Source organism: Balaenoptera musculus, chromosome 4 (genome assembly GCF_009873245.2).
Source record: "Balaenoptera musculus isolate JJ_BM4_2016_0621 chromosome 4, mBalMus1.pri.v3, whole genome shotgun sequence".
Taxonomy (NCBI): domain Eukaryota; kingdom Metazoa; phylum Chordata; class Mammalia; order Artiodactyla; family Balaenopteridae; genus Balaenoptera; species Balaenoptera musculus.
Genome location: NC_045788.1, coordinates 66823267 through 66834157, shown reverse-complemented (window position 1 = coordinate 66834157; position 10891 = coordinate 66823267). Strand labels below are relative to the sequence as shown.

General features: G+C 33.3%; 1 pseudogene; it reads right to left on the bottom strand.

The window, feature by feature from the left end:
* Window positions 1–9765: 9765 nt before the first annotated feature.
* Window positions 9766–10046, bottom strand: LOC118894751 (annotated as a pseudogene).
* Between the last annotated feature and the right edge of the window lie 845 nt (window positions 10047–10891).

Genomic DNA, 10891 nt, shown 5'->3' with positions numbered 1-10891 from the left:
ACCTAAAGGAACTAGAGAAAGAAGAACAAACAAAACCTAAAGTTAGCAGAAGGAAAGAAATCATAAAGATCAGAGCAGAATTAAATGAAATAGAAACAAACAAACAAACAAAAAACAATAGCAAAGATCAATAAAACTAAAAGCTGGTTCTTTGAGAAGATAAACAAAATTGATAAACTATTAGCCAGACTCATCAAGAAAAAGAGGGAGAGGACTCAAATCAATAAAATTAGAAATGAAAAAGGAGAAGTTACAACAGACACCGCAGAAATACAAAGCATCCTAAAAGACTACTACAAGCAACTCTATGCCATTAAAATGGACAACGTGGAAGAAAAGGACAAATTCTTAGAAAAGCATAACCTTCCAAGACTGAACCAGGAAGAAACAGAAAATATGACCAGACCAATCACGAGTAATGAAATTGAAACTGTGATCAAAAATCTTCCAACAAACAAAAGTCCAGGACCAGATTGCTTCACAGGTGAATTCTATCAAATATTTAGAGAAGAGCTAACACCCATCCTTCTCAAACTCTTCCAAAAAATTGCAGAGGAAGGAACACTCCCAAACTCATTCTATGAGGCCACCATCACCCTGATACCAAAACCAGACAAAGATACTACACACAAAAAAATTACAGACTGATATCACTCATGAATATAGATGCAAAAATCCTCAACAAAATACTAGCAAACAGAATCCAACAACATATTAAAAGGATGCTACACCATGATCAAGTGGGATTTATCCCAAGGATGCAAAGATTCTTCAATATACGCAAATCAATCAATGTGATACACTATATTAACAAATTGAAGAGTAAAAACCATATGATCATCTTAATAGAAGCAGAAAAAGCATTTGACAAAATTCAACACTGATTTATGATAAAACCTCTCCAGAAAATGGGCATAGAGGGAACCTACCTCAATATAATAAAGGCCATATATGACAAACCCACAGCAAACATCATTCTCAATGGTGAAAAACTGAAAGCATTTCCTCTAAGATCAAGAATGAGACAAGGATGTCCACTCTCACCACTATTATTCAACATAGTTTTGGAAGTCCTAGCCACAGCAATCAGAGAAGAAAAAGAAATAAAAAGAATACAAATTGTAAAAGAAGAAGTAAAACTGTCACTCCTTGCAGATGACATGATACTATACATATAGAATATTAATATGCCACCAGAAAACTCCTAGAGCTCATCAGTGAATTTGGTAAAGTTGCAGGATACAAAATTAATGCACAGAAATCTCTTGCATTCTTATTCGCTAGTGATGAAAAATCTGAAAGAGAAATTAAGGAAACACTTCCACTTACCATTGCACCAAAAAGAATAAAATACCTAGGAATAAACCTACCTAGGGAGACAAAAGACCCTTATGCAGAAAACTATAAGACACTGATGAAAGAAATTAAAGATGATGCCAACAAATGGAGAGATATACCATGTTTTTGGATTGGAAGAATCAATATTGTGAAAATGACTATACTACCCAAAGCAATCTACAGATTCAATGTAATCCCTATCAAATGACCAATGGCATTTTTTACAGAACTAGAACAAAAAATCTTAAAATTTGTATGGAGACACAAAAGACCCCGAATAACCAAAGCAGTCTTGAGAGAAAAAAAAGGAGCTGGAGGAATCAGACTCCCTGCTTCAGACTATACTACAAAGCTACAGTAATCAAGACAGTCTGGTACTGGCATGAAAACAGAAACATAGATCAATGGAACAAGATAGAAAGCCCAGAGATAAACCCATGCACCTATAGTCAACTAATCTATGACAAAGGAGGCAAGGATATACAATGGAGAAAAGACAGTCTCTTCAATAAGTGGTGCTGGGAAAACTGGGCAGCTACATGTAAAATAATGAAATTAGAACACTCCCTAACACCATACAGAAAAATAAACTCAAAATAGATTTGAGACCAAATGAAAGACCAGCCACTATAAAACTCTTAGAGGAAAACATAGGAAGAACACTCTTTGACATAAATCACAGCAAGATCTTTTTTTGATCTGCCTCCTAGAATAATGGAAATAAAAACAAAAATAAACAAATGGGTCCTAATGAAACTTAAAAGCTTTTGCACAGCAAAGGAAACCATAAACAAGATGAAAAGACAATCCTCAGAATGGGAGAAAATATTTGCAAATGAATCAATGGACAAAGGATTAGTCTCCAAAATTATAAATAGCTCAAGCAGCTCAATATTAAAAAAGCAAGCAACCCAATCCAAAAATGGGCAGAAGACCTAAATAGACATTTCTCCAAAGCAGACATACAGATGGCCAAGAAGCACATGAAAAGCTGCTCAACATCACTAATTATTAGAGAAATGCAAATCAAAACTACAATGAGGTATCACCTCACACCAGTTAGAATGGGCATCATCAGAAAATCTACAAACAACAAATGCTGGAGAGGGTGTGGAGAAAAAGGAACCCTCTTGCACTGTTGGTGGGAATGTAAATTGATACAGTCACTATGGAGAACAGTATGGAGGTTACTTAAAAAACTAAAAATAGACCTACCATATGATCCAGCAATCCCACTACAGGGCATATACCCAGAGAGAACCATAATTCAAAAAGACACAGGCACCCCAATTTCATTGCAGCACTATTTACAATAGCCAGGTCATGGGAGCAACCTAAATGCCCATTGAGAGATGAATGGATAAAGAATAAGTGGTACATATATACAATGGAATGTTACTCACCCATAAAAAAGAACGAAAGTGGGTCATTTGTTGAGACATGGATGGATCTAGAGACTGTCATACAGAGTGAAGTAAGTCAGAAAGAGAAAAACAAATATTGTATATTAATGCATAGATATGGAACCTAGGAAAATGGTAAAGATGAACTGGTTTGCAGGGCAGAAATTGAGACACAGATGTAGAGAACAAATGTATGGACACCAAGGGGGGAAAGCAGCAAGTGGGTGGGGGTGGTGGTGTGATGAATTGGGTGATTGAGATTGACATGTATACACTGATGTGTATAAAATTGATGACTAATAAGAACCTGCTGTATAAAAAAATAAATAAAATTAAATTAAACAATTAAAGAAAAAAACAAAAACGTTGATAACTCTAGTCTCCTTAACCTGCTTATCTGTAAACTCTCATGTCAACAGTGAGAAATCCAGCTCCTACCATCCACCATTCACTTACTTAATTGTTCAGTTCCAGTATACATATAGCAGTATAGGAATTAATACCGTTACTCCCATTGGAAACGTTATTAACTAGAGTACAATGCTTATGTGCAATTCCTTTTGCTTTTAGTTTTACGCACTCAACTAATTTCCAAAGTTCATCCAATACCTTTTCCCCTAAGCCCTTCAAGGAGGTTACTTTATATATTTGTAATACAGTTAAATTTCCTCATCAGGGTCTGCCCTCCTTCCTGGGATCCTCCAACTTCCTAAGTGAGTTTTTAAAATTGACATACATTAAGGGTTATGTTATGTACTGTAAAGTTCTATGGGTTTTGATGAACACATGATGTTATGTATCTACACAATATCATGCAGGATAGTTTCACTGACCTAAAAATCATCCATGTATAAACTATTCAACCATCTCCTCCTCTCCCCAAGCCCCTGACAACCACTGATATTTTAATTCTTTCTATAGTTTGCCTTTTTCAGAATATCATATAATTGGAATGATACACTATGTAGTCTTTTCAGACCGCCTTCTTTCACATAGCAACCAACATTTAAGGTTCTTAGATGTGTTTTCATGACTCAATAGGCTACTTATTTTTATCATTGCATAGTATCAATTGCATGGATGTATCACAATTGTTTATCCCCTCACCTACTGAAGAACATCTTGGCTGCTTCCAGGATGGGTGAAAATGAATAAAGCTGCTGTAAATATTTCTGTGCAGATTTTGGAGTAGGTATAACTCTTCATATCAATTGAGTATTAACCTAAGAGTGCAATTGCTGGATCATATTATAAGAATAAGTTTAGCCTTGTAAGAACCTAACAAACTGTCTTCCAACCTTTAAATACTATTTTGCATTTCCACCAGCACTAAATGAAAGTCCCTATTTCTTTGCATTTGCAGCAGTGATCAGTATTGTCAGGTTTTGTTTTCAATTTTTAAATTTTCAGCCATTCTAGTAGATGCATAGTAGTATCTCATTGTTTTAATTTGGAAGTCTCTAATGACAAATTATGTTGAGCATCTTTTCATGATTACTTGCCATTTATATATCTTCTTTGAGGAGGTGTCTGTTCAGATCCTTTGCTCATTTCTATTGGCTTGTTTGTTTTCTTATTGTTGATTTTTAAGAGATCTCTGTACATTTTGGATATAAGCCCTTTATCAGTTATGTGTTGTACAAGAATTTTATCCAAATCTGTGGCTTGTATTTCATTCTCTTAACATCATCTTCAAAAGAGAAGCTTTTAATTTTAATAAAGCCCAATTGATTTTTTTATTGAAGTATAGTTGCTTTACAATATTGTGTTAGTTTATACTGCACTGCAAAGTGAATTAGCTATACTTATATGTATATCCCCCATTTTTTGGATTTCCTTCTCATTTAGGTCACCACAGAGCACTGAGTAGAGTCCCCTGTGCTATACAGCAGGTTCTCATTAGTTGTGTGTTTTATACGTAGTATCAATAGTGTATATATATCAACCCCAACATGACCCAGCAATCCAGCATATACCCAGAGAAAACCATAATTCAAAAAGACACATGCACCCCCAATGTTCATTGAAGTACTATTTACAATAGCCAGGACATGGAAGCAACCTAAATGTCCAACAACAGAGGAATGGATAAAGAAGGTGTGGTACATATATACAACGGAATATTACTCAGCCATAACAAGGAATGAAATTGGGTCATTTGTAGAGACATGGATGGATTTAGAGACTGTCATACAGAGTGAAGTAAGTCAGAAAGAGAAAAACAAATATCGTATATTAACGCATATATGTGGAATCTGAAAAAATTGGTATAGTTGATCTTATTTACAAAGCAGAAATAGAGACAAAGACATAGAGAACAAATGTATGGATACCAAGGGGGATGGGGGGATGGGATGAATTGGGAGATTGGAATTGACCAATTGATGATTTTTAAAATTTTATTTCATGGATTGTACATGTGGTATTGTATCTAAAAATCCATCACGTGGATTTTCTCCTGTTCTTTTTCTAAATGTTTTATAGTTTTGCATTTTACATTTTGGTCTATGATTCATTTTGACTTAATTTTTGTGAAAGGTGTAAGTTCTATCTAGGTTAATTTTTATTTTCCTTACTTTTTTTTTTTGCATATGGACATCCAGTACCATTTATTGAAAAGTTATCCTTTCACTATGGAATTGGCTTTGTACATTTGTCAGTTGATTATATTTGTATGAGTCTATTTCTGGCCTCTATTCTCTCCTATTGATCTTAGTCCTCCTACTCTGTTCTTCTTCCTTGTTCTGAAGTCTGCTTTGTCTGAAATTAATAAAATTACTCTAGCTTTCTTTTGATTATAGTTAGCATGGTATATCTTTACTTAATAACCTATTTGAGTCTTTATATTTAAAATGAGTTTCTTGTAAAAACAATGTACTCTTGCGTTCTCTTTGTTTTTATTCACTCTGTCATTTTATTCTCTTCAATGTGTTTAGACCATTCACATTTGAAGTGATTATTGACATAGTTGGATTGATCTTTGTTTCTTTTTTCCCTCTTTTCTGACTTAGTTTAATTAAAACTTTTCCTGGTTAATTATTTTATATGATGGCATTTATCTTCTCTCATAGCAAATCTATTATACTTATTCTAAATTATTTAATGATCACCCTATTGTTTGCAATATCCATTTCAAGTTAATCAAAGTCCACTGTCTAAACAACACTATACCACTTACATATAAAGCAGGTATTTTATAACAGAAGATTCTTAGTTCCTCCCTTCTATTTCTGATGGCATTGTTGTCATCCTTTTCACTTATCTATATGCTATAACTACCCCATACATTGTTTTTCTTATATGTTCACCAAATGGTTATATTTTAGATCAATTAAAAAGAAAAATGCTTTATTTTGCCTTCGTTTGTTCCTTCTGTGATGTTTCTCTTTTTACAAATGTTTGAGAACTTTTACTTCTGAAGCCATCTGTGCCTGGCAAGTTTTTTTTGTGAGTTGTTTTAAAATTACAAACTCTTTTTTAAAAATCAGATATTGGACTATTTAGATTTTCTCTTTCTTTTTGTGTCTGTTTTGGTAAATTATGATCTCATGAGTTTGTTCATTTTATTTAATTTGCAAATTTATTGGTCAAAATTTTTTCTTAACACTCTCTTATTATCTAATATCTGTATCAATAATGATGTCTCATTTTTCTCCCTAATTCTGGTCATTTGTCCTTTTTTGTTTTCTTGATCAATCTTGCTATAATTTTTATCATTTCATTAATTTTTTTCAGCTTTTTAATATTCTCTATTGTACTTTTGGGTTTTATTTGTTAATTTGTACTCTGAACTTATCTTCTTTCTGTTCTCTTTCTGTTTACTTTAATGTTATTTTCACAGGTTTACTTTAATGTTTTATTCAATAATGTTATTTTCATATTATGATTTAAGTTTTCATTTGTATATTATACAAATGAAAATAATATACAACTTTTCTTTTCTAGTATCAATACATGCCTGTAGAGTCAAAAGTTTTTCTTTTACCTCAGTTTTAGCTGAATAATACAAGTTTTCATATGCCACATTTTTCTGTATGCCATTGAAAATATTTTGTAATTTACATTGTAATTTATTCATTGACCCATGGATTATTTTAGAAGTATATTGGTTAATATGCAAACATTTGAGATTTTTACATTATTTTTGTAAGTATGCTATGTTATATTTTTCTAGTAAACATACTCTATTATTTTAATACTTTGAAACATTAAGATCAAGTTTGTTAATCATATAGTTCAAATGTTCTCTGTGTGTACTGACTTTTGTCTGCTTTTCCTGTCACTTATTTAGAGAAAGTTTTAAATATCTCACCTTGACTGTAGTTATATCACATTTTACTCTATATATTGAGGCTGTGTTATTAGGCACAGGCAGAATTATAATTGTTACAATTTTTATTTCTTATTATTTCTAATAATGCTTTTTGCCTTAATGCCTACTTTGCCTGAGGTTAATAGAATAACACTTGGTAAATTTCGGTTAATATTTGATAATATCTTTTTCAACTCCTTTATTTTTAACTTCTCTACAGATTTATGTTTATGGTGTGACCCATAAATTGAATGTGCATTTTTATTTTTATCAAATCTGAAATATGTAGTCTGTTTACAGATAATTTATCACTGATATTTTTAAGTTTAAACATATCTTTCTATTTGTTTTTTGTTTGCCCAATCTGTTCCTCTTTTTTCCTCTTTTGTCGTCTTCTTTTTATTAATCATTTTTAAAATTATTATTCCATTTTCCCGCCTATTAGCTTATTAGTTATAAATTATTTTTCTCTTCTTTTAAGGGTTACAGCATAAATCCTGGAATTATTAGCACCTACTCTATACTAGCACTTTGTCCATCTCTCAGAAAAATGTGAGGAATTAGGGACAATTAAATTCTATTTTCCCCATTCAGCCCTTTTTGTTATTATTGTCGAGTGTTTTAATTATACATATATTTTAAACCCCACATTATATTACCAGTATTGCTAATATCATCAATATTCATTTCTATTTACCTACTTTCCAGTGATTACTTTTTCCTATTTACATTTCTGTAAGATAATTTCCTTCTTGCATTTCTGTTTAGGATCATTTTCCTTCTACTCAAAGGATACCTTTTAGTATATCATTTAGTTCCTGTCTGATGCCAGTGAATCTTCTCACTATTTATATGAAAATGTCTCTATTTTATGTTTACTTTTGAAAGATATTTTCCCTTGGTATATAATTTTAGATTGTAAGCTTTATTCTTCATTGTTTTTCAGTATCATTTTCTTTTCTTATGGCTTTCATAATTTCCCTTCCTTATTTTATTTTATTTTATTTTTTTTGCATATAGTGCTGGCTTTATTTGTTTCTGGAATTAAAACCTTCCTGAAGCCATAACAATTAGGAGAAACAACAGCAATACTTACAAAATCACCCTTAAAGAGCAGTAAGATTTCCTCTTCAAAATTTAAAGCCTTTAAAATAGCTGAGATAGTTGGAATCATTTTATGGGCAGGATAAAGTCAAAATATCATGAGGAACAATCAGAAAAAATTATTCCCTCAGTAGCAATTACAATAAAATTTGTTTTATTCTCAAAGCTCAACCAGACAGTTTTGTGCTAAGATTCAAAACGGTGCAAGGTTTTGACCAGCTTGTGGCCAGGCTTATTTCAGGACAGATATAATTAACTCCAGCTTGCTGCCTGGCCTCCCTCAGCTGGGTTCCAAATAACTTTCATATCATGGACCTTAACCTGTCAAAATATAAATGCAAAATGTATTGCAATGACAGTAAGGACTGGTCATGTTAAATATGAAGTTATTAATTTGAATAGAATCTAGGCCTTCTGTAAATCAAGTTTCATACTATATGGACGCATAAAAAATTGAACCACATTACTCAAGATATGCAATTGTGGAGACTACATGACGTTCTAAAGTGTGTAAGGGTCCACCTGACCCTGACATTTTTGCGGTGCCATTATATAAACAATTTAAGAAGATATTTGTGTAGCTTACTGTAGAAATTTTAGAAATCAGTGAGGTTTCCATTTGCTATACCATACTACCTAGCTTAGATAAATCTTCATTTTAAAATTATAAAACATATAAAACTCCCCCCAGTGTATATATGGGATGTATGGGGTTACAGGGCGATAGTTGTTACATAAAGTGCACTGAGTTCCAGGGGCATATAATGGAAACTAAATGTTACAATTTTTTTCAGTCTTCATGACTACAGGCAGGGTGGGTAAACAAGGCAAATGAAGCAAACTCTTCCTACCCACCCCCCCTTAACCAGATGCAGCATTTTGGCACTTCTATGATATACAGGTTGACTTATTTCATTGACTTAAGTTGAAAGCTAGCAACAGCAAATCTTTTTAATTTAGGATCTTCTTCCATACCACTCCAAGGATCTTAACTCCTAAACTACACCATGAGTTCTGAAATGGTGTTCACTGCAGTGTTCTTGAAGCTTTCACATCTTAATATGAGATCTGACACCTCTAGTTAAGGTAGGGAACAGTTAAAAGCTGTCTTCCTCTTAGCTAACCCAGTCCACCAGCAATCTTAACAGTTAAGTTACTATATAAAAATGAAACTGTGCTCTCAAGCACTGATCGAAACTGTTGTGCTGGGAACCCTTTCCAGAGCATTAGCTCCCTGAGAGAAAACAGAGATCCTAACCAGTTGCTTCCATGAATAATAACCCCAGTACAGTGTACATAATGTCCTTCAAAGCATAACTCAGGCAACCGTGGTCATCCTGACAAGCTTATCAGCATTTACACACAAAATATATTTAAAATTGATCCTAGACCAACTATTGCAACCATAATCCCAAATAATCCCATTATTTAGCACACTAAGTTCCTGCTGAGATGCCAAAGCCAGAAATCTCAAAGCAAAGAGTGATGGTTCATCATCTTCTACAAGTGAGACAAAAATATCAAGGAGGAAAGGTAACCCCCCCACCCCCCACCCGCTCAAATGCATCAAATCGATGTTATCTTCACAGCTTTAATTGACACGATCCAGAGTTCTCAATTTCCTGATTTGAGGAGTCCATTTTCAAGGTGACTGTCAAGGTCAAGAAGAGCTTTCAGGCTTTTCTTTGCCATGGCCCATGAACTCCAGTCCTTCAGTAGGAATCTCCTTCTCCTTTATTGCTTTCTGAACACACTGCTGGTAGTGCTTCAAGAGGTAGGTGCCTGGGTCCCCAGAGCCATCCCCCTTGAGGAACCTGTGCAAACAAGTGATTGAAGAACTAGTCGTACTCATGCTTCATGTTGGTGCAAGCCTCCCCTACGCTGTTCATGGCATCTGTGTCTACGGCGCTGGTGGCGGCTCTCAGATGTCCCATAATTTCCTTTGAAGAGTTATCTTATCATCTTTTACTTCCTTGAAAGAAACGTGTCTGTTTTTCTGGATGCTTTTAAAATTTTCTTTCTGCTTTTGTTTCCTTTTTAGTATTTTTTCCCTGATGTGTCTAAGGGTGGTTTTATATAGAAGTTTTTGAATCTGTGGATTAATTCTTTTTGTCAGTTTGGAAAAAAACTTTTTTTTTTTTTTTTTTCTGTGTGTTTTTTCACCTGTTGGGCTATTTTTTCTTTGTTTGTTTTTGTCTTCACCATTTTATCTTATTCTTGGCCTAACTGGTAATTTTTGATTGAATGCTTGGCCTTGTATATAAAAATTATTGCATCTCTGTATTTTTTTCTTCCTCTAAAGGGTATTTTATTTTCTTTTAGCTCACAGAAAAAAGGTTGATCATCTCAATTCTATAAAGGATTGTGATCATTTAAGACTCAGTTTCAGTCTTTGTGAAAACTGGTCCAGTTTCAGTTTCCACTTACTCCTATCCAATTCATATGAGTAATCTTGTTCTTTAGCTCTCTTTTTTCATCAGCTGCCAGGAAGTTAATGTTACTTTTAATGCTCCACTACAATAATTCTATTGACCTTGCTTTATATTTTCATTTCTTGTTCCCATAAAAATATTTCTTTTATTTGTAACTTAATTGTCTTATTGTATCCATATCTATTATTGCAAAGATTCTCAAATACTTTTTATAATCCATTCACTCATGATTTATTATCACCTGTCTACACTGCTTAGGGCACAAATTGGGCTCTAAGTAGGCCTATGTGTATGAATTCCAC